This window comes from Stegodyphus dumicola, chromosome 10, assembly GCF_044657685.1.
Source record: "Stegodyphus dumicola isolate Sdum_Otavi_A_Nest chromosome 10, ASM4465768v1".
Classification (NCBI taxonomy): Eukaryota; Metazoa; Arthropoda; class Arachnida; order Araneae; family Eresidae; genus Stegodyphus; species Stegodyphus dumicola.
In genome coordinates this window covers 158506485-158530560 of record NC_140777.1, presented here as the reverse complement: position 1 = coordinate 158530560, position 24076 = coordinate 158506485, and the positions used below count along the sequence as shown (strand labels likewise).

At 36.0% G+C, this 24076-nt stretch overlaps 1 protein-coding gene and 1 long non-coding RNA gene across 3 annotated transcripts in view; one reads left to right on the top strand and one right to left on the bottom strand.

Annotated features, from left to right (window-relative positions):
- The window catches only part of LOC146995170 (uncharacterized), a 34843-nt gene extending 16581 nt beyond the window's left edge, over nt 1-18262 (top strand). Inside the window, exon 2 of the long non-coding RNA XR_015043597.1 lies at nt 17791-18262. This is a non-coding gene — a long non-coding RNA (uncharacterized LOC146995170). The remainder of the gene's footprint in view (nt 1-17790) is intronic.
- The window catches only part of LOC118189894 (uncharacterized), a 170721-nt gene that overhangs the window by 89132 nt on the left and 57513 nt on the right, over nt 1-24076 (bottom strand). The gene's annotated exons all lie outside the window — the stretch shown is intronic.

The following is a 24076-nucleotide window of genomic DNA, read 5'->3' as shown; positions in this document are numbered from 1 at the left end:
GAGAAATCATTTAAATCCTAAGTCACTTATAATTCCTAACAGGCATGTAATTTTAAATCGAAAGTAGCACGAGGGGGAAACAATTAGTGTGTTATATGACAGAGTTAAGTTCACTTGCCATACCGTGTGCTTACGATCAGAATATGTTAAATACGATGTTGAGGGATGTGCTTGTTAGTGGGCTAAGAGATAAGGCTATTCTGGATAGAATTTTTGAGTACGATAATATCAATATCGATGACACTTTAAAAATAGCTTTGGTAATGGAAAAAGCGTTAAAAGGTACAAACGAAATAATTGGGAAACCAGTGGAAATTAAGGAATTTAGTGACAGGAATAAAGGTAAATCTAAGGCAGTCGCTCCAAAACAAAAGTTTGGAAAACAAAACTTCTCAGCAAAGAGTGCTAAAGGCAAAATGTGTCGCGATGTACGGGGGCTGACCATGATAGAAATTATTGTAAATTTAAGACAAGTATATGCAAATTTTCTAAGAAAATCGGGCACATTAAAAGGGCGTGCTACAACGCTAAAAATACTGAAAGAATGAAAGCGAAACAAAAACAATTAGATGTAGGAAATGAAAAGACAGTTCCTATAAACAGCATACATTCCAATGAGGTAAAAAATAGGAAACCACCCATAATGGTCCAAGAGAACACAGAAGGAAAACCGGTAGCTCTGGAACTGGATACAAGGGGTGCAGTATCGGTAATGAGTTTAAAAAATTTCCGGAAATTTCGAAAAAGAAAATTCAAAATACAAGTCTGGTATTTAAAACGTATAATGGTAAAAAACGAATACCTTTAGGATTTACTACAGTTAAGGTAGAATATATAGGTCAAAATGAAAACTTATACCTTTACATTGTTAAAGAAAATCTTGGTGCAATATTCGGTCAAGAATGGCTTTCAGGGATAAATTTAGATTGTATCTCAATGAAGTCAATTTCTATCTCTCAAAAGAGTAGTTTAAATAAATTATTGGAACAATATAAAGAGATTTTTGACGCAAAATTAGGAGAGATAAAAAAATTATGAAGTTCAACTTGAATTGAAGCCAAATGTTTCTCCAAAATTTTGTAGAGCTAGGCAAGTACCATTTGCGTTAAAGGGCCGGATAGAGGAAGTTGATCGCTTGGAAAAAGAGGGTATAATTGGAAAGGTTGAAACATCAGAATGGGCAGCACCGGTAATACCAGTAGTTAAGCCGGATGGCTATACGACTGTGTGCCGACTACTCGGTGATAGTAAACCCAACATAATATTACGCATCAGCACCCTTTGCCGATCATTGACGAAATATTTTCATGTTTGAGCGGAAAAAAGCATTTTTCAAAAAATTGATTTTAAACATGCTTATTTACAAATAAAAGAACACTTTGAGACTTAAAAATTGCTAACAATAAACACACAGAAGGGATTGTATAAGTGTAAAAGGTTAATGTTCGGGCTAATATGCAGTTCCGGCAATCTGGCGACGTTACATAGACGGACTTTTCCAAGGAATGGAAGGATGTAAAGTCTTCATGGAGGATAACAGGGTCTGATGATGAGGCACATTTAAATACCTTAAAAAATTTCTTCGAGAAATGTAAAACTCATGGACTAATTAAATTTAAAGAAAAGTAATTTTTTTCAGGATGAGATTCAATTATCAGGTCATAAAATTGATGCTAATGGTTTACATAAAACTGATGAAAAAATATCAGCGATTTCAAAGGCCCCAAGACCCAGAAATATCCAGGAAATTCAAAGTTTTTTGGGATTGATTAAGTTTTATGCAAAATTTTGCCCTAAATTAGCGACAATCACAAATCCCTTATACCAATTAACTAAGAAAAACTCAAAATGGGTTTGGACGAAGGATTGTCAGGAGGCTTTTCTAAACATTAATAAAGAATTGTGTTCAAAAAAAATTTTGATACATTATGATACTGAATTGCCCTTAACATTGGCATTTATTTGATGCATCGCCAGTGGGGTTAGGTGCGGTACTTTCTCAAAAACTTCCTGATGGAACAGAAAGGCCAATTGTATATGCTTCTAGAAGACTGACTGAAACGGAGAAAATATATTCTCAAACCGATAAAAAAGCTTTGTCAATCATTTGGAGAACTAAAAAATTTTTTCTGTACTTAAAAGGCAGGAAATTTACGATAATTACAGATCATAAACCTCTTGTTGCAATTTTCGGTTCAAAGAAAGGCATGCCAATTTTGGCTGCAACAAGACTCCTGCATTACGCTTTGGCTTTACAGTCATTCCAATTCAACATTATTTACCGTAAAATCAACAAGCATAGTAATGCTGACTTTCTGTCACGACTGCCGACGAACTCAGAGCAACTGTGTGTTTAGGATGATGTAACTATTTTTCAGTTACAACAAAGTGAAACTCTTCCAATCACTGCCAGTGATTTAGCTAAAGAAACTGAAACTGATGCAGAACTCAGTCCTCTGCTACGCATACTTCAAAGCAGCGGTGAATTGAAGGGAAGGCAGATGGAGTACAGTCTTCAAGATGGCTGTATAATGTATTTTGCACGCGTTTTGAAGCACAACGCGTTTCAAACGCGAACGCGTTTGTGCTTCAAAACGATACCGTGAGAATGTTTTGAAAGAATTGCACCATGGGCATTTAGGGACTTTAAAAATGAAAGCAACTGCTATATCTTACATGCTTTGGTATGGTATAGATAAAGGTATCGAAAATACTTCCACAAACTGTTCTGAATGTGCAAAACATAAAATAGATCCTCCTAAGGTAAGAGTTCATCATTGGGAGTACCCGTGCTCTCCAATGGAACGTATTCACATTGATTATGCAGGACCTATTTTTGAGCATATGTTTTTGATAATCGCGAATGCTCACTCATAATGGCTAAGAGTTCATCATTGGGAGAGTTCATTGGATAAGAGTTCATCATTGGGTGTACCCGTGCTCTCCAATGGAACGTATTCACATTGATTATGCAGGACCTATTTTTGAGCATATGTTTTTGATAATCGCGAATGCTCACTCATAATGGCTAGAAGCCTTACGAATGAAATCAAGCTCGACTTTCAAAACAATAGAATGTTTACGAGACTTTTTTGCACGATTCGGATTACTAATATTGTTAGTGAGTGATAACGGGCCACAATTCACTTCACATGAGTTTACGATATTTCTACAGAGTAACGGAATCAAACACAAAACTACACAAAACATTGAAACCATCTGGTAATGGACAGGCTGAACGGTATGTGTTTACAGTAAAACAATCTTTAAGAACAATGCAAAATTATCCGGGAATTTTGTGACAAAAACTCAGTACATTTTTGATGCAATATAGAAAAGCTCCGAATTTAACTACTCTGCGGAGCCCTGCAATGCTAATACTGAAGAGGAAAATTCGAACAAGTATGGATTTATTGAGACCAGATCTTAAAAGGAGAGTGGAAGACAGAGTTCGAAAAGGAACCTACGAGTTTGCAGACGGAGGATTTAGAGTTGGCGATAGAGTGGCAGTAAGAAATTATCGTCAAGGTGACAACCATTCAATCCAAGGATGGGCAGCTTCATTATACTATAAACGTAGATGGTCAGCTATGGCGGCGACATGTGATGCGTGATGGAGGAACCATAACAGATGAGGGGTTCATACGTCCACCTCCAGCTCTCACGATTTCCAAACAGCCTGATAAGAGTGGAGTTCCAGAACCATCCAAAGATAATAGCCACCAGGTAGATGAGTATGTGTCGTCTTCCAAGCCTAAAGTTTTACCAGATGTTCCATCCATCGAGCCTGCTGCCGATAAAACTTACCGAAGAAACCAGCACTGCCACAACCTTTGCGTCGGTCCAGTAAAATTCGACGTTCCCCAGATAGACTGCAGTTGTGATAAAGGAGGAGGGATGTGGTATATCGAGAACTTAATCATAATCGGACTTAAAGCTGGCGCAGCGCCAAGCATCGCAAACGCGCGAAGTAGTTGTAAACCAGATCTAAGACTGGAATGCGAGTTAGCTGTAGGATACGTGTGTAAGCGAGGATGATATCTTTTGTATATAACAAAGTAGTATGTAGATACAGTGACTTGTGAAATTATTATCTACTAAGGATATACAGCAAACGAGATTCCGATTCGGCCGCTAGTAGGCCATCAACTATAGAAAATATAGAATAGAATATAGGGGGAATAGAAAAAAAAAATAAAATGGAAGGATTTTTGTTTACCTATCAAAAACCCTAAATGGGACGTCAAAGTCTACTTTCCCCACCTGTGGTAAATATTTTTTTTAAGCCATGCAGGCGTTATGAATTTTTTGTAATTATACAACATAATGATTTTCAGATCATCTAGATAAAAAAAATCAAAGCAATTTTATATAATTTTTATAAAGCGATTAAAATTGATAAAGATGGTTATTAACCGCTGTCAGAAATAAAAGCATCATAATATACAACGTTTTTGATGAACATCATAACCAGACTTCATAATAACGCTACCTACATATAAGATAATCGAAGCATTATCATTGATTTCCTTTTCTTTCTCTGAACTTTACAATGCTTTTTCATTCATTTTCACCTTTAAATGCAGTTCTTTGTTTTCCTTTAAAGAATTGTGATAACATATATTTATGAATAAAAGTCATCATAACAGATAAGAGTGCCAGATATTGATAAACATACAATGCACTCCCACGGCAATCTCAGTACAGCGATAGAAATAGGCAAACATTTAGTTGAAGAATACAATTTCAATGCAATTCATCCACGTAACTTAATTTCTTTTTATATTTTCGTAAGTAATTTAGTTCGCGGCTATACACATATTTTAATAAAATGGGTAGTGAGATGCAAAATTCATGCAAAATGATAAAGAAATCTGGATCAGTCACCGTTCTTAATAACAGAATACAGACGGAATGTTTCGTTTTTAGTTGATAGAAAATTATTTTTATCTGAATTGAGTGACAGTTATTAAATTATACTAACAGTTAAATCTTGAATTAAACCTGACCTATCTTTTTTAGCTGATGTCAGATATGACGTTCAGGCCTGAAGATTACGGATATTTAGAAGCCACGGCATGAATATTTATAGGGTAAATTATGCATATTTAGAGGCTAGTTTAAAACAGGGGTTTTCCAAACGGGTCGAGGTCGATTTAGAATTGAGAGGAGTCGATTTCGCATTAAAGGCTGGCCATGGTTCGAAGAAGAAAGAAAGTAAATAAAAAATCGCTATTATCATAAATAACTAAATTGTAACTTGAAATTTTAAAATTAGTTTGGTGCTGGCTAGACTTGTAGAAAGGTTAGGGTACAGTCAAACGACTTGAAATCTTATAATGATGCAGAATCGGAAATGTTTTTCGGGCGCGGGTGGACTTGGTTGGTCCAAGCGTTCTAAAAGGGAAGAGTCATTTCATTCACAGACGCAGCGGTTGTAGGATAGGTGATTGTATGCACTCGGAGTTTAGCCGATATGCATTTAGGACGCGATATGCAAATGGGACCCTTAAAATTGTTTTGACAAACAGTGTATCGGACGTGATGGTCTTATGTATTGGCCTGCTTAATCGACCGAGCTGTAATGCCTGGATTACGTCTTTTGAAAACATATGAAAACAGAGATATTCGCTAACCATGAGGCCGATAATTATCGGCCAGGAGTGTTGCAGCACACTCGTATGCTACATTACATTACATTCCTGCATTCCCTGCATAAACAGTGCAGGATTTACGTATGAGCTACACAAGCTATAGCTTATTGCCCCCACTTTCTTGGAGGCCCCCAAATTAAAATATTGTATAAATATAGTATTAAAATATAGTATAACAGACTAATTAAGGGCCCCATATGTCAAAAAACTTAGCGGCCTTATCAAGCCTGAATCCGGCTCCGTGCATGGAATGAGGTAGCTACTGAGGAAAAACAAGGCATACCGAGAATCTTCTAGAATATTAGGAAAATTCCATACCCCAGAGAGCTCAGGCCTGGGGTACAACTGTGGAGAACACTTTGATCATCTTTGAATAACATTGTAGAGACATTAGGTATTTTTGGAAGCAGGAGTAATGAAAAATTAACAATGCCTTCGCCGGGAACCTCTGGAATACTGGCCCAGTGTGTAGAACCACTACACCAGGAAGGCACGCTAGGAAGACGGGAGAAATACCTTATAAGATGAATGGACACTTTTCATTAAATCGCATATTCACGTAAACGGTGTGTTTTCATTCTTTCCTTTCTGGTATTTTCAGTGTACATTCCCACATGCACAGGTCATTTCCAAACTTACAGCATTGCTACAGGATTCCAAATCTTCTGGGTGCACCCTAGCACTCACCTACAAGTTCGTAACCTTGGCACTAAGACAACTTGTGCATATATAAATACAGGGTGTTTGTTTTTAAGCGGTCTAATAGCGACATAGATTCCATGGAAATAAATGTACATGTCGCTGTTCCACTGTCTATGGCTGTTCCACTGTCAAAGTCTACACAGCTGAAAACTAGACAAATAAACAATGAAGAAGAAATTTCAGTCCAACACCGCTTTAATGAACTGCTCCAAAGGGTTAAAGATGCGATTTTTCAGTACACCATGGAACTTTATTCAATGAAAGCGCTTCCTCGGCGAAAGTATAGATCTCTTACAATATGACTTCTCTTCTTGTTGATAGCACATTGCATACTGCGGCCAACGTAGCATGTCACTAGGAATACTCAAAACAGCCTATGGGATGTTGTCCCTTAAGATCGTCAAGATCGACACCCCACCAAGATAGTCCTTGAAATTCAAGTAATCCCTCAGGAAGACATTGCATTTGGTTAAATTCAGTGTCATGCAAATGAAAAAATCTGATGTGTACACCACATGACTTCCTTGTACGGAATATTAAATTATACGCATTTTTTTTCTTGCATTTCATTTAAACTTATTAAATTGAATTAAATCTACTTCGCCGACAGCGCATAAACCACAATAGAATAAGTGCATTCTTTAAAATTCACTCTAGTATTTGTTTACCATAGCGACACTCCGGCGCTAGATTCACTTAACAGTATTAATAATTATATAACAGTTAACTTATATAATAATTATATAACAGAAACTAAGTTAACTGTTATATAATCCAATAATTATATAAGAGTTAACTTATATATTTCGTTCATATTATAACTCATAATGCACAAAATTTATATCATTTAAAGAATAGAATTATCTAATCGTTTCCACATGTTCTATTCAAATACTATAATAAAGCTAGAATGATGTATAAAAGAAATTAAGCAAACAAAACAAAAAAGAAAGTTTTTCACACACGATTCAGTATTTCTCATTTAATTCATTCAGTTCTCATTTTGCGAGAAGGCAAAAATACATAAAAACTCAAAATATCTATATTAAAAATTACGAAGTAAATCTCAAACACATATTTCCTCGAAAAAATTCCAGAAAGAATTAAGCATGATTTAATTGGCAATAATAAATGAATGCGTTATCTTTGTTGTCGCGAGGCTAAGTTTCTTTAGATTGGCAACAAATCCACTAGTCTCCTGTTTCAAATGTAAACATCAATGGCCGCCATAAAAAAAAGGCTTAGCGGCACTTAGAAAACTTTAAAATTGTTGATAATTCTAAAAATATTGCACACAGATTTACTAAAGGCATAAAACCTTAACCGGAAGATAAAATCAACATAATACAATCATTTTTAAAGCAAAACATGTACAATTTACAAACATATAAGTTACAATTCTGTTACAATTTACAAACATATAAGGGTAAAGAAACTGAGATCACTGAGCCGGGTAACATAGTGGATATATATACAAATATATTTATATACGTTTGGTGCGGCCGATTGCAACCAAAATACGAGTTGCACATCTACATGTTATAGCAGTCCTATATACAAAATTTCAACCTTCTGAGGCTACTCGTTTTTGAGTTATGTGAGATACGTATGTACGCACGTACGTACATACGTGCGTACAGACGCCACGAAAAATTCTCTTCAGAATTCATTTTAAAGCAGTTTATAATTTTTTTGAAGGAAAAGAGTATTTTATTCTGTCCTTACGTACAGATATCACGCAAAAACATCATTAAATTGCATTCGATAGCGGTATTTTCGTTGAAGTATGCTGCCTGAAACTTTTCGCGACTACAATACTTCCTTTTTACTTCGTACAAGGAAGTAAAAATGCGACTTATGACCCTATCTTTTGCAAAGTGATGGTGTAACAGCAGCTGCATTGATAAACCAATGTGCAGTAGCACTCCATCCTGCATACAAGTTACCTGATCCAACAACTGTTTCTACTGAAGTTGTGGAATGATAAAACTAGTCAGCATATCATGATACTTTGCATGGTAACGGTGCAGGGTGTGTGGTTCTGTTAGAATAATATTCCTAAAAAGGAATGGTTAGCTGATGAAGAATGCAGTGGAATATTCTGAACTGCATTTAACTGTTCGGATGCCCAAATTTGAGAACTGTGTGTATTAACGGTCCCATTTAGGTGAAAATAGGCTTCATTTCACTACAAAAGTTTTCATAGCCAAGTATCGTCGACCTCTACACTCACAAAAAATGTTATAGTAAAAATTAACCGTTTATCATAATTGTTATGCTTTAATTCCTGCACGCGGCTTATCTATGGGTAGAAGTGAAAAACATTCTGAAAGATTCAGATCCAATTGTCGCGCTATTCCCTATTACCAGTAAAGGTCACAGTGGTACCGCCCCTGTGACCGAGACATCAGCAATTGCAGAACTTAGGAGAGACTTAGAAGGACTTCTGTTTATCCGTGAGTAATTGTGTATTATGACATCGGTTTCCATCCTCTACCAAACTGAACTGCTAAGGATTGTTTCTTCAAGCTTCTGAATCATGCGTTTTAATATATTATTTGATGTAGGGCACTTGCATAGGCTGTTACAACTTCTAAACTCACAAAGAGCAGAGGTTGCTATCTTTATAATAGACTGAATTACTGACACTGCCTCCTTTACTAACCAAGCGTTTGCATTTTTAAATTTTACCTGCATTTCATGCAAATTTTTAGTTATGTAGACTAAAATATTGCCATATTTCCCCTGTCGACAACTTTCAGAACTAATTTTTATTACTATGGAATCCTTTTCCCATACCATCATGAGGCCCCTTCGAAATGTGGTGGCATTCAAGTTACAGATGGCTCTGAGTAGTGTCAATTTGGGGGAAAAAAAAACCATTCAGGATTTATAAAGAAGAAGAAATTCATTAATTTAATTTAAGGTTTGTTGTAAAAATGTAAATAACCGAAAAGAAATCGTCAGCAGCGGTGTTATCAGATTGCAGGTTTAGTTGTAGAGTACAGCGAACAGCTGTCTACGCAGTGGCATAGCTAGAACTTTCGCTGCTTCTTTCGATACACACAAAAAATTCAAATCTTTAGAATGTCAAAATAACATACAGGGAAACAAATAAAATCTCTGTGTGAGTTTTAGATAGAATATAATTCCAACATTTTTTGCTTTGATTCTTACTGTGAAATTTGCAAGTGCTTTTTTTTTTTTTTGTTTGTTTTTGTTGTTGTTGTTGTTAGCAAAATTGTAGATCTCATTCTAGAAGTTTGTTTCATTTCTCCAGTTGCTCTTCTCTAAACAGGACAGTATATATTTAATAAAAGATGCTCAGTTTTAGGTCTTAGAGGCTTCTGAACCGATTTGAACGAATAATACTTATACCAGGTGTGTAGAAAATTAAATTCGAAGAAATATTACAATATTTAGAATTTCGTTTTGAAAACTGTGTTTTAGAATTAATTGTAAAAGTTCAAATCAGTTACCCTTCTACCTTTCGATTTCGTCTTCCCAAGCAGTAGCAGAAATAAAACTCTGGAAGTATTTCTCTCTCTGCGAGAAACGTTTCCTTGTTTATGTCAGTGTGGTCATAATTTAATTGTCATTCGTATTTCCCATTGAAAAATTTCAACGAAATAAGGAAGGCGTAAGTAAGAAAGTGAAGCTGTTGAAGTTTCTTTGTTTATTTCTTTAAATACTCTCTCTTATATAAAAACAATTTTCTCCTCAACTTAATTGCGTATCACAATTTATCTTGTAATTCTTCATCCTAAGAATAATTGAATGGCTAAGATGACTGAACATCGGTAATTCGACCTTGGATTAAATCCCAAAGTTGCTTTATGTGGCTTACCTTAAGGTATAAATAGGGTATATAACGTTGTATTCACGTATGCATGACGTGGATATGTGTCAGTGCCCCTTTTGTAACGTGAATATGAGCCAGTTCCCATTTTGAAGCCTTTCACGCAGCATCTTAATTCTTCAAGAAAACATTCATCTCTTAGACAGATAATTGTAGTGCACTTTGCTTTAATCCAATAAATCTCAATTAATCTTTCTGCTTTGGAGACCCATATTTTAAAACTCTGTAATATATTTCACATGAAAAATCCCGCTCCACTCTACCATTTATCTTTGAATTAGAACATTGTTTTACAATAATTTCGAAAGCATCTACACAACAATTAGCCTCATCTTTGTAAATACAGTACGCGTCGCTTAATAAACTCACTGGTTAATAAACGCAGCAGCCTATTAGGTTCAGATTATCAGGAACTAAACCAAATGCATACTAATAAATAGGAAATCCGCCTCTTATTAAACTTATCTCTACCGTTTAAAACTCAGAATGGCAAAAGGCTGGTTTTTCAGTTACAGAATATCCTATCGAAGCTTTCAAAGCTTGATAAAGCAATCCTATCAAACCCATCAAAGCTTTTCCTAGTTCATCCATTTAATATATTGTGAACCGTGGCTTTATCGTTCAAGTACGTAGTAATTCTTCAAGAAAACATTCATCTCTTAGACAGATAATTGTCAATAAAACATTTTAAGTGAATTTTTTTTAATTCCCTTTGTCCCTGCACCTGGAGACATTATTTTCAGATTCTTTGTCCGCACCGGATTCCAAAGGAGCAGAATTTCCTTATACTTAACAAATGAGCGGTTCTCAACCTTTTGACTAACGCGTACCATCTAAACAAAAACTGAAAACCTACTCTTGAACAAAGCCCAGATCGCATAAATTTACGAGTGTTAGAGAAAAAACTCAATCAGGATTTTGGGTTTTTAATTTTTTAATTTAATAGTTAAAAATACTTTGCTTCTTTTGCGTGCCACCTATTTTTCTCTTGCGTACCACCGGTTGAGAACCCCTTCTCTAGAGTAAAGGTACTGAGTGAGGGTTGCTTCTCGAATACCAGTTCATAGGAGGTAGAAGTGCAATTTCTGTATCCCATCTTTTATGGTTTCCACACTCAAAAATCTCCTCTTTGGAATAGACACATTATGTTCAAAGAAGATATGTTTCTTGGCATTGCCGGGCATTTTAAAGTCTTTGAATAGAAAGAAAATGGCAATTGTAAACTGAAACTAAAGCAAGAAAAGTATTGGCCATGCTTATAATGATATAATCATGAAGTGGCAGACTGACTAAACAGACAACATTTTTTAAATCTGTTGTGTGCTATGTGTGACATGTCAAAAATGCCAAGCAAAAAGACTTAAGCCTGAAAGAAAAGAATAAATGTTAAAAGATTTTTATGGTCTTGATAACTGCAGCCAACTGGGAATATTCCAAACAGCATTGTGAAATTTACGTGAACAAAAAATTATCATTAAAGAAAAGCTATAAAAAAATGCAAATGTATCAAAGAAGAGCCCGCCCCCGAAAAAAATGAAAGGATGGGACGCAGAAAATCTCGAGAAGTGTTGAAATTGCTTTTGTATAACTGTTTTAAGCTATAAAAGTAAGAAGTATTTCTCTTTCTAGAGGATTTTTTTTCACTAATTCACTTAATATAGGAGAGAATTTTGTATTAACCGACAAATGTTTCACAAATTGGAGAAAGAGAAACCCAGTTTTGTCCATCGGAAACTGCCTGGTGAGAAAGTAGATCGCTATGCAGCTCATAACAAGATAAAAGACGTTTTACTTAGACTGCTAAATGAATACAAGCCACATGAAAATTACAATACAAATCAAACTGAATTGCGTTACAGAACATTACCAGACCATATAATAATATGAAAAGTGAAACAGCAATTGGCATCAGAAACTGAAGGTATAAATTATTGTGTTATTAACGTGCAATATGGATCCAATAGTTAAGAACACAGCACTGGTTACAGACAAAAGCAGAAAACCTCGATGTTTAAATTGATTCAAGAATTTTCTTATGGCTTACCATAGCAACAACCCCATGGATGACAAGTAGTAATTTTAGTTATTTTTTTAAATGGGACGGCAAACCTAAAGAAAAATAATAATAAAATATTTACTGATTAGTCAACCATGTAGCAAACACACACTTCTGATATTTTTCTGAAAAACATTAGTGTCTTTTCCTGAAAATATAACTTCTAATATTCCTTAAATTTTCGCGTATTATAAAAGCTTTTAAATGTCAATTCAGAACAGATGTTTAGAAAATGATGAACAAACTTGAATTCTCTGAAAGCACAAATACTTCGAAATAGATAAGTAAGTCGATGTTTTTGAACCATGCATAGTGTAGTCAATGTAAGGTGAATCTTTTAAAATCAGTTAAAATATCTTTTCGAAAATGTAACTTTTACGAGGAATAGCAAACAATAGCTAATGTTTCAGACATCAGTGAGGGAAGTTATGAACCTTCATTTTTAGAATGTGTATCAACTTACAACAATATAGAAACTATATAAAAACTGACTATAAAAATGTGCTAAAAGATGTTACTTTAGACATTGTTAGCGAAACTGATACAGAAAAGTGAGGACATGTCATCATCAATCGAACCTTGAAAAACACTGCAAATTCTTAGAAAAACTTGTGAACCGAAAGCTGCTGATAAAAAATACTATCTGCCGTTTTATGAAGTTAAGAATGCAACTGAGAAATTGTTGTTTAACGATATGAAAAATTTTAAAAATGAAGTGCAAAATTACCTAAATAGTTTAAATTTGGTATTAATTTTCAATTATTATGATAGGATACAAAATTCCATTCCCACAGGCAGATAGCTTCGTGTACTTCCAAATAACCATTTTTGGATGCACTGGCAGTGTATATTTATGATAGCATAAACAAATTCTTTGTCAGGTCTATTTCAAGCAGAGGACATTAAAGCGCCTTCTAACGATCTGTAAAATGATTGATATTCTCTTCTCTAATTCTTTTAAAGGGCAAATTAGAATGTACTTGCTATTCGAGCAACCACCACCAATATTTCTGCGAAAAAGAAAACACTGCAGTACCAAAATGTTTTTCAAATGTTAATTTTAAGAGCTGATACTTTTTTCTTACTTAGCACCTTTTATAACCGTTTTCAAGCAGTATTTATTGAAATCTAGAGTAAATGTGCGATTTTCGATCGGCAACGCTGTTTCCTTATGCTTAAGTTATAGATTCTGAAATTGACACCTCAGTGTTCAGACGTATGCGCAAAGATGATGCCTCCTGCTTCCGTCCAAATGGCACGTACGCTTGTACCCTACTTTTTGTACCTCTCCTGACAGAATGCCTACAGGTGTCTGTTGTCTGTTGCCGCAGAAACGAGACCTAAGCCATTTTTCATAGGGCTGACTTGAAAAGTAACATTTAAGTTTGCCATTTTGGTGCATTTAATGATGAACTGGCGATATAATTTTTTTTTTATGTTTTGCTTTAAATTAAAATCGTCATTATAACATTGTTTTTATCTCTACCGCGCCAATATTCATCAAATACAAAATAATAATACAAAATGTTTATTTGACTTATCCCAACTAAAAATTTATTAAGAAATGTTTACTATAGCGATTTCTTGCAGTTGAATATACTGGTGAGAATAGTTCTCGTGATATTCAGATAGGATTTGCACTGGATATACGAGTGCCGAATTATCATTATCGGACCAGCAGCAGCCAAACGGTAAAGTTGCTGAATATCGGCAAGGGGGTCTGGGCAAACGTGTTGGCTGCATGGTTGGTTGACCGAACCACCGAATGTCGAATTATTGGACGTTTATTTAATTCACAATACTACTTGGATACAGAGGATCGATTCTATAACTGTTTGGAAATGTGCATTATCCCCTGCGGTTGCGAAGTGCTGAAGAAGTGAAAAGTTCAACGTTATATTATCTCGCGGTAGAAGCCAAGAAATGTGTGAAGACTGGATGTCTTCCCAATGTGCATATCCAGTATGTGTGTCGTCTTGATTATCGACGTGGCTAGTAGCCGTGATTCTGTCTAGCGTGGTGCACCGATTTAATGCAGGGAATGCTGACATGATATATAGCTGAAAAAAACTAGAATAGGAATAGGAATCTAGTAGAGTATCCCGAATAGCATTTGTATGAAATATTGTCTGTGGAAGCGTGGAACTTATAGCATAATGTCGTAATGTCAGATTTTAGGAACTGGTGGGAACTGAAGCAAAATCGAAAACATCAACAGTTGACCAACATGAACTTATCTAATTTGTTCCTACTGAAGAGAATTCGGAAGCCAAACAAAAATTCCGAAGTGTGAGATGAAGGGAGAACAGATGCTTAAAAAAATATGATTCAAGGTGAAAGTTCAGAAAGAGAACGAGGGAGACTATATTTTTGAAAACAAGAAAATCAGACAGACGAAGAAAATGCAATCGGTAAAAGCACACTAATTTAGTAAACATCTGAAGCTTTTGTGGATCCAGAAACTGTAGAAGAAACTTTATTAAGACCAGATGCAGAAAAATGAAGAGCAGCTATGCAAGAAGGATACAATTTCTTAATGAGGAACCATATGTGAGAATCTGCCAGACAGTTCGCTGCAAATGGGTATTCCGAATAAAGCGAACGGCGGGACTGCACAGTCAATCGGTACAAAGCCCGATCGTCGCCAAAGGATGTTCGTAAAAATATGGAATAAACTATATGAAAACTTTTTCAGCCCTAGTTCTCTACAACTCTTGTTGAACAACAAGATGTTCAAGAAGAGTCTCTACAACTCTTCTTGAACATTGCTTGCTTCAGCAGCCGAATATGATTCTGAAAATACATTAAATGGATGTTCAAGCAGCTTATCTGAATGGATAAACTGATGAAGAAAGTCTTAATGTCCCAAACAGAAGGTTTCGTTGCTACTGAAGGCAAAATCTGCAAGCTGAAAAAGTCAATCTATGGGCTTAAGGAGGACGAATGTCGAACCCAAAATTAGATGAAACTTTGAGGAAACTCATATTCGAAATGTTATCGTTGGATAACTGCATTTATGTTAAAAAAAATCTGCACTGTATCATAACCACTATAGATGTAGATCCATCTGATAATTCTAACTAAAACGAATCGTCCATGATACACATTAAGAAAACTCTCAGTAAAACTTTTAAAATGAGAGACTTTAATAAATAAAACTTTGTTTAGGCATTAACATTGAATAAAATGAAAATGTATCAATTAGCCAAATTCAGTACATAAAAGAACTCTTGGCTAAGTACGGTATGCAAGAACGTAAGCCCAACACTTTTATATCCTAAAATTAAACTATCCAACTCATCAAACATCGCCATACTTATCTAATTTGCCAAAGAACATTAAAATATAGACAAACATAAACATCAATCCCTGATTGGATCCTTAATTTACTTAGCTATATCTACACTACCTGACACTGCAAATTCTATCAGTAGACCTAATCAGTTTAACAGGAACCCGAAACACTTTCACTGGATCCAAGCAAAAAGCGTAATATAATTTCTTAAATCTACGCTAAACGTGAAAATATCTTATCGGAAAAGAAATAAAAATATACTCTTAGAAAAAAAAAAAAAAAAAACACGCACCAAGAAGGAGTTATCCGAATGGGACGAAAATCGGTAGAAGTGACGTACATATACAGAAAAAAAGATTATTACAGTTTGAGAAAAATTGGATGATTTTTTAATTGAAGTGATAAAGCTTCACAATGTGAAAAAGTCAGTAACGCGTGTGTCCACCTCTGGCCCTTATGCAAGCAGTTATTCGGCTTGGCATCGATTGATAGACGTTGCGGATGTCCTCCTGAGGGATATCGTGCCAAATTCTGACCAGCTGGCGCATTAGATCGTCATCATCCCGAGATGGTTGGAGGGCCCTGCCCATAATGCTCCACACGTGCTCAATAGGAGAGAGATCCGGCGACCTTGCTAGCCAAGATAATGTTCGGCACGCACTAAGGCAAGCATTAGAAACATGTGCAGTGTGGGGGCGGGCATTATCTTGCTGAAATGTAAGCCCAGAGTGGCGTGACATGAAGAGAAACATAACAAACCTTAGAAATTCGTCGACGTACCGCTGTGCTGTAAGGTTGCGACGGATGACAACCAAAGGGGTCCTACTATGAAATGAAATGGCACCCCAGACCATCACTCCTGGTTGTCGGCCTGTCTGCCAGAGGAGAGTCAGGTTGGTATCACACCGCTGTCCGGAACGTCTTCAGACTCGCCTTCGCTGGTCATCGGGGCTCAGTTTCAAAGCGGGACTCATCACTGAAGACTATTCTACTCCAGTCAGTGACATTCCAGTGCGAATGAGCCCGACACCACTGCAAACAGGCTTGACGTTGTACAGAGGTCAATGGTAATCGGCGCAAGGGGCGCCGTGACCTCAGCCCTCTTTCTGTGAGCCGTCTATGAATGGTCCTTGCGGCCACTGAAGCACTAGTTGCACGTACAATCGATGATAATGATGCATCTTGGACTGTGAGTCCCGCTGTGACGATTGCTCGGTCTTCACGTTCTGTCGTTTCTCTAGGCCTATCTCTTCCTTCTTGACGCTGTGTGCGCCCATGGTTCACCCATTCCTGCCAACATCGTCTAATAGTGGCATCGCTCCTGCTGAAATGTCGAGCTATTCGGCGACAAGACCAACCGGCTTCTTTGATCCCACTACACGACCTCTCTCAAATTCTGACATCTGCTCATACCGTTCGCGCACCTGTATACGAGGCACAGTTACTGTCTACCAGAGTACACGGAATGAAATTCGTAAAGAATTTATTACCTGGAATCGTAATTTCTCCTCTCAAATATCATGCCAGTTGCGCAGATCAGATGCGCTGTAGCGACAACTGTACATTCATAGTATTCATAGGCAGCCAAAATGTAAAATTTTGCATTTTCCGTCGAAACCTGTATGCATATCAATTTGTGTCCAATTTGCTTTATATCTTTTCTGTGCGACATTGTGCGTCGTTTTTTTTTTTTTTTTTTTTTTTTTTTTTTTTTTTTTAAAGAATGTATATCTTAAATGTTGCATAGAAGTGGATTGGAGCGAAATTACTCTCGACAGGAAGTCTTTCAGTGGCTACGATTTCATATTATCAGGAAGTCCGATTTCTTTGGAATCATGCAAACAAAGAAATAGCGCTATCAAGCAGAATGCATAGCGTTAACTGAAGCTTCAAAAGAAGCAATGCACTTACGTTTGCTTTTAAGAGAGCTAGGTTTTTGGAAAAGCTAGCAGAACCAATTGTGCTGCATAATGATAATCAAAATGTCCAGCATTTAGCGAAAACTCCATTTCATCACTCTTGAACAAAGCACATTGGTACTCCTTTTCATTACATCACAGAGTTATCTGACAAAAAGGAAACTGACATTGAGTATGTGTCTACAGCGGAAATGCCCGCCGATATTTTAAAAGAATCTTGGAAGTTACAAGTATAGAAAATGCATAAATCTGTTAGGTCTTGAACTTTAATTAATGAATGCTTTTTTGTTTTATTCTCTTTTTAGCTCTGGTAGAGGATTTCCAGGTAAAATGTTGGGAAATTTGCATTTTGCCTTGCTGCTGCGAAGTGCTGAAGAAATGAAAAGTTCAACGTTTAATATTATCCTACGGTAGAAGCTAAGATGTTATGTGTAAAAACTGGATATTTCGATGTGCCTATTCGGTGTGTGTATGTGTCTTCCTGGCTATCGACGTGGCCAGTAGCCGTAATTTTCTCCAGCTTGGTGCGGCGATTTGATGCACGGAATCCTGACATACTATAATAGGAACAGGAATCTATCAGTGTATCCCGGACAACATTTATATGAAGTACCGCATGGAACTGTTGTAGCCAAATACCTGCCAACATACCAATGAAGTTAATCACCTATTAATTGTCATAAGTTTTTTTCTTACTTGTCACATATTGACACATCCTATTCACCTGTTTTGTAAAGCTCAAGGAAAGCACTCATTAAAACTTATGTTTTACTTACATCAAGTATGCTTCTTTGGTAGACAATGAAAGAATTAAATCTAGAATTTAAAAGGTACTAATGGCAAAAGCTATGCAAAATATGATGCAATGTAATATATACTTCATGGACAGAAACTATTTGTGACAAAAATTACAACATTTAGATAAGACAGTAAAAAGCAAAAGTTTGGACAATGATTAATATAAAAGATGCGCCTCAGTTTTTTTCTCAATTTTAAAGAAAAGTTCATTCTTAATTTTTAAAAAAAGTTCATTTTTTATTTAGTTTCAAATTTAACTATAAAGTCTCAAAATATTTTAACAAATAAAGTGAAACATCCTCTCATCATCAGGAGTAACTATCTTGAAAAAAATAAAAAATCTGAAAACCAATCGTTAGGAGCAAGTACTATTACTTTTGCCTGAACGCTTAAACTTCTAGAATTAGCGATTTCTAATTCTAGAAGTTTAAGCGTTCAGGCAAAAGTCATAGTACTTACGGTAACAAACTTTCTTTGAAATTAAAAATTAAAATAATGCAAAATCAGGCAAAGGAAGAGTTAGAAGCAAAACAAATTTGACTTATTGCTAAAGCTTATTTATTCCACAAAACGTAAAGAGCAAAAAAAGATGCTATATGTTTGATATTATTAAAAAAATAGCGATTTTTTATCCCTGGAGGAAATTACAAAAAACCAATATTACATGGTTGGTATGATTGTTAATACATTGTATGTCTCCCAGACGATGCAATACAGTGCGTAGAAAGCCTAGGCATGATGAGTATCAAATTATCGATCTGATCTTGGGGGATATTACACCACTCAAAAAGCAATGCTCTCCGAAGTTCCGGTAGACATGTAGGAGGAGGTTGACGGGCTGCAACTCGTCGGCCAAGCATGTCCCACACGTGCTCTACTGGATTCAAGTCCGGTGAGAATGCTGGCCAGTCCATACGGATGATATCCTCCGAGTGAAGGCATTCGCTTACGATGTTTTCACGGTGAGGACGGGCGTTGTCATTCATAAACACAAATTGTGCGCCCATGGCGCCCGAAACAAACGTACATGTTGTTCCAGAATGACGCCCTGATAGATTTGGCTTGTCATGGTTCCAATTTGAACATGCAGGTCAGTTCTGGAACCCAGAATAATTCCACCCCAAACGAGCACTCCTGCACCACCGTAACGGTGTCGTTCAATGATGTTTTCTTGGTGGTAACGGGTACCTGGAGCCCTCCATATGAAAGTCCGGCGAGAATCAGACTGCAAGCTAAACCTGGACTCGTCGGAAAACATCACACAAGCCCACTGTTGCGGTGTCCACGATGCATGCTCTCTACTCCAGGCTAACCGCAGGCGACAGTGAGTTGCAGTAAGTGGAATGCATCTGACAGGTCTACGAGCATATAGACCAATCTCTACACGCGTCTGTACACGGTCTGCCTTGAAATTGTCGTACCAGTGGCTGAGAGCTGACGAGACAGGTCTGAGGCTGTGCTCCGCCTGTTTCTTTTGGCAGTAACTGCCAAATACCGGTCCTCATTCGGCATTGTAACTCTGGGGCGACCTGTGCTGTAACGTCTACTCACATTACCATCATCTTGGAATCGTTGCCAAAGCCTGGAGATGACACTCTGGGCAATTCCAAGTTTGTCTGATACTTCCAGTTGGGTACGCCCACATTCCAGACGGCCGATAATTCTACCACGTAAAAAATCATCCAAATGTGTCCTTTGTGTCATAACTATTCGGTTATAGCACTGAAATGCTTATAAAGCGCCTGCGAACAATTTTACTTCTTTGCCTGTATTCCTTATATGTCACTCTCTTACATTCTCGTCATTGTGACGTAACATCGGTGTCATCTGGTTACTTCCTGAAATTTGCATATGATTCTTGAAGATGTGTGTAGTGATTTTACAGGTGATATATTTATTTTAGAGTTCGATTTCCGCGTGACTCCGAATTATCCTTAATTTATGGACATGAGTGTATATAAATCTGAAAGCTCTCAGATCTTATATTACGCCCAAAAGGGCCTCTTTTTTTAACATTTTGTGTGTTACCTTTATTTATTAAATATCATATTCTTCGCACTTAGACCATACAATTCAATTTAACAGCAATATCACAAAATATACTTAAAAGAACATATCTTTAGAATTTCCAACACACAGTCTCGCGTACTGAAGATAAATATATTTTCCCCCGTACAGTGTTACCAATGCTCGCTTTGAAATCGTTGAGTTTCGTAATCAAAAATTCATAAATGCTTTACAAAATATGAAATAGATAATAAAACAAATTCCAAATTTGGGCTTCCAGATGCCCATATTCGGATAGAGACGTACGTTATTCAAAATTTGATGGCTCTAGATACCGTTGTTTTATCACAATGAGAGAAACATACATACTGTTGTATGCGTACGGGCTAGTAATAGATTAAATGCACAAGTCCGATAAAAAGGTAATAAAATTTATTCGTATCACAGCAAATATAACAAATCGCTGGAGTTTTCCTCAGAAATATTCTTATAAGTGTTCACAGTATCAGACACTAATAATCAGTAGAACGCAAATACGTTAAATAGAAAGTAATACAACCAGTAGCTATACTTTAAACTAGTCAAAACGTTAAAATACAACGCAGTTTAAAGAGCAAAGATAAAACTAATTCAGTTCGCGCTGAACTAAAACAAATCGCAATAACAGTAACTGAGCTGAGATGTTCTCTCTCTGGCTTTTATAGCATTTTAATCGGTCGCGAGAAATTTCTAGTAATTTCTTTGCTTCTGGAGATTTCTGGAAACCAACAGATTAGACTTACGGTTGCAGCTAACATGTAGTCAATTATATTTATTCAAATTAAATATAAATTACCGAGATAAACTTTTATTCAATGCTAAATGTATCACGCGCTGCATTGCACGGGGAAATAAAGCAATCAATTAGAATTCTACTAAAACTATCTAACTAAATACAAAATCCGTAACAATACATTTATTAAGATTCTTTATTATTTAACTTCTTTCAGTATAAAACAGGGCTCTAATATTTGGTGGCAACAATTTAAAAAGTAATTCGCCGTTTATAGTGGATCAATGCAAAATGCCAAAATAAAAATCAATAGGCAGATTGCCCCTTTCGGCTAAAAACTCAAAATATCTATAGTAAAAATTGAAAGATATAGAAAAATATAAAACATCAAATACAACTAAAAGAATTAAATTTTCTTTTACAATTAAAATTAGAGTTTCTACACAAAAACAAGAAATTCGACCAGCAGGCAAAGAAGGCAGATTTTTCGGTGCTTCGTTTTGGTCCAATTGAGCAAAAAGACAGTGACTAAGGTGGAGTGAGACTAAATTCACTATTCTGCTAAGCTTTAAATGTAAGCAAATACGGCTGCTATGTTTAAAAAAAAATAGCCTTAGCTGCACTTAAACAACCTATAAAATTGTTGATAATTCTACAACTATTGCATGCAGATTAACGAAAGGCGTAAAAACTTTAAACAGAAGATAAGAACAACATAACTGAATCATTTTTAAAGCAAAAATACACAGTTTACCAACATATAAGAATAAAAAAAAAAAAACTGAGCTCTCTGAGCCGAGTAATAGTGTAGATATAACTACATATATACTTTTGGTGCGGCCAGTTGCAACCAAAAGAGGAGGTGCACAATTACATGTTATAGCAGTCCTATATACAAAATTTCAACGTTCTGAGTCTACTCATTTTTAAGTTATACGAGATACATACAAACGCTAAGAAAAGAAAAAAAATCTCTTCTGAATAAACTTTAAATCAGTTTTATAATTCGTTTAGGGAAAAAGAGTCCTTTATTCTGTCCTTAAGTACAAATGTCAAGCAATAATATCGTTAAATTGCATTCGATAGCGATCAAATGGATATTTTCGTTGAAATATGAGACCCGAAATATTTCGTGATTACAGTACTTCCTTTACTTCGTACAAGGAAGTAAAAACAATGACAAGTTCGTAAATCAGGCTGATTCGCTTTAATCATAAAATAATAACTTAATATTAATTTTTCAGATTCAAATTCGCAGCCATTATTAAGTCATTACACTACTTTATGCACATATTCTTATTTTATTATTTATTTGCCAAATTTTTATTTGGGAGGTGCTGATTACACTCTTGCTTTCGTGTAATACAAAGACAGGTTGGGTGTTTATCTACCGCAATCTGAGAATGCAAGAAATATTTTTCAGCGTCAGTGTCACAGTGACGTGACAACATTTGTGGAAATGTGCACAAAGTATCACTAGATAAGATTAACAAAGGTAATTTTAATCAGGACCGTTAAACAGCTTTCCTGGAAACCCCGCTGTGCCCGAAGAGGAGCGCAAGTGCCCAAAATGGGCAACTTGAAACATGGGAAATGAGGGTGTAATGAACAAAAATACAAAATCCGTAACAATACATTTGTTTTGTCGGACAGGCGCTCCAGCCTAGTTAGCTTACTTATTTTAATTAAAATTAAGAACAAGGGGAATGAATTTTTATCAGCAGAGCTTAAAGCAACGATGCTCACGGTATGAAAGCTACAGTAGACGTAAACAAAAGTTTGGATTTTGAGGGAGTGCAGCATCAAAACAGAAACTTTAAAAACATTCCGAAAATTTGAGAGCATTTTGCTTTCATATAGCGTCAAAACAAAAACGACGAAAGAGGGTTTATTCCATAATATCAACAATGGTGGCTGTTTGCCAGTCTAACATTCCGTTGTAGTCTGCTGCGTAGTTCCCCGTATTTAGGGAAATATTTCAATCAGTCTTCATGCATGGATGGGATACATACGATGAAAAGAACACGGCGTAACCCTCCCATCTTAAAGATCCAGGCTTTTCTCCATCATCAGTTACCAGTAAATTTAGTAAAACAACGCAGACGGAATTAAATGAACTAATCAGGCACTTAGAACTTTCAAAACATAAAGCTGAAGTATTGACCACATGGTTACATCAATAGAATCAGTTGGAAGATTATGCAAAAATATCAGGACTGAAGTTTAAGAGCGTTTGAAAATTCTTCAAAAGTATCTCTATTACCTCACATAAAATACGAAGTTAAAAGTAGGCCGGCGCTAGGAATTTTGCCTCCAGGTGCAGTCTCTGCGAGCTCTAAAGTTGCGGCCCGGTAACTGTCTAAATTCTAAACATTTTGCCTACCCCGGATGCTTCTATTAAATTCTAAAAAATTCACTTTTCCTGAATTTTTATGCTTAATACTTTTCTAAATTCTAAACGTTTCTCCATCTTTAAGTTCTGCCGCTCATTACGGCCGCACCGTTTGCACTGGCTCTGGGACCAAAGCTGATTGACAGTCTAATTTTGAAGAACAAATTTCTGGTGAATCATTCATTTCCAATCATAAAAGGTGACCAAATGGTTTTTAATCACGATTTCTATAATGAAAGTTTTAGTGTCCGCGGTAAACGTTTCTTCAGTTCAAGTAGATGATCGCTGTTCTGTCTCAGGATCATAAGCAGAGCAGGAGTTTCATTTCCAGTCACAATTTGTTTTTAAAAATCAAGATTAATTTCTGTTTTTCCGCAAAACGTTATTTCTTTCTTGTGCTGAGCTTTCGAATCCAAGACACGAATGCTCTTTGAGTCAAAGCAAGTGATTAACTGTATAAAGGATTCTGTCGTAAGTAGACGTTATTTTTAGAAAAATAGCTTGGATAGTATAGAATAAATTCCGTTAGTTATTGTTTAACTGCTGTTGTCAATAACTATTATTGTTTGGAAGGTTTGATGGAATTATAAAATACTATTCCTAAAATTTAGCAGACGCGCTG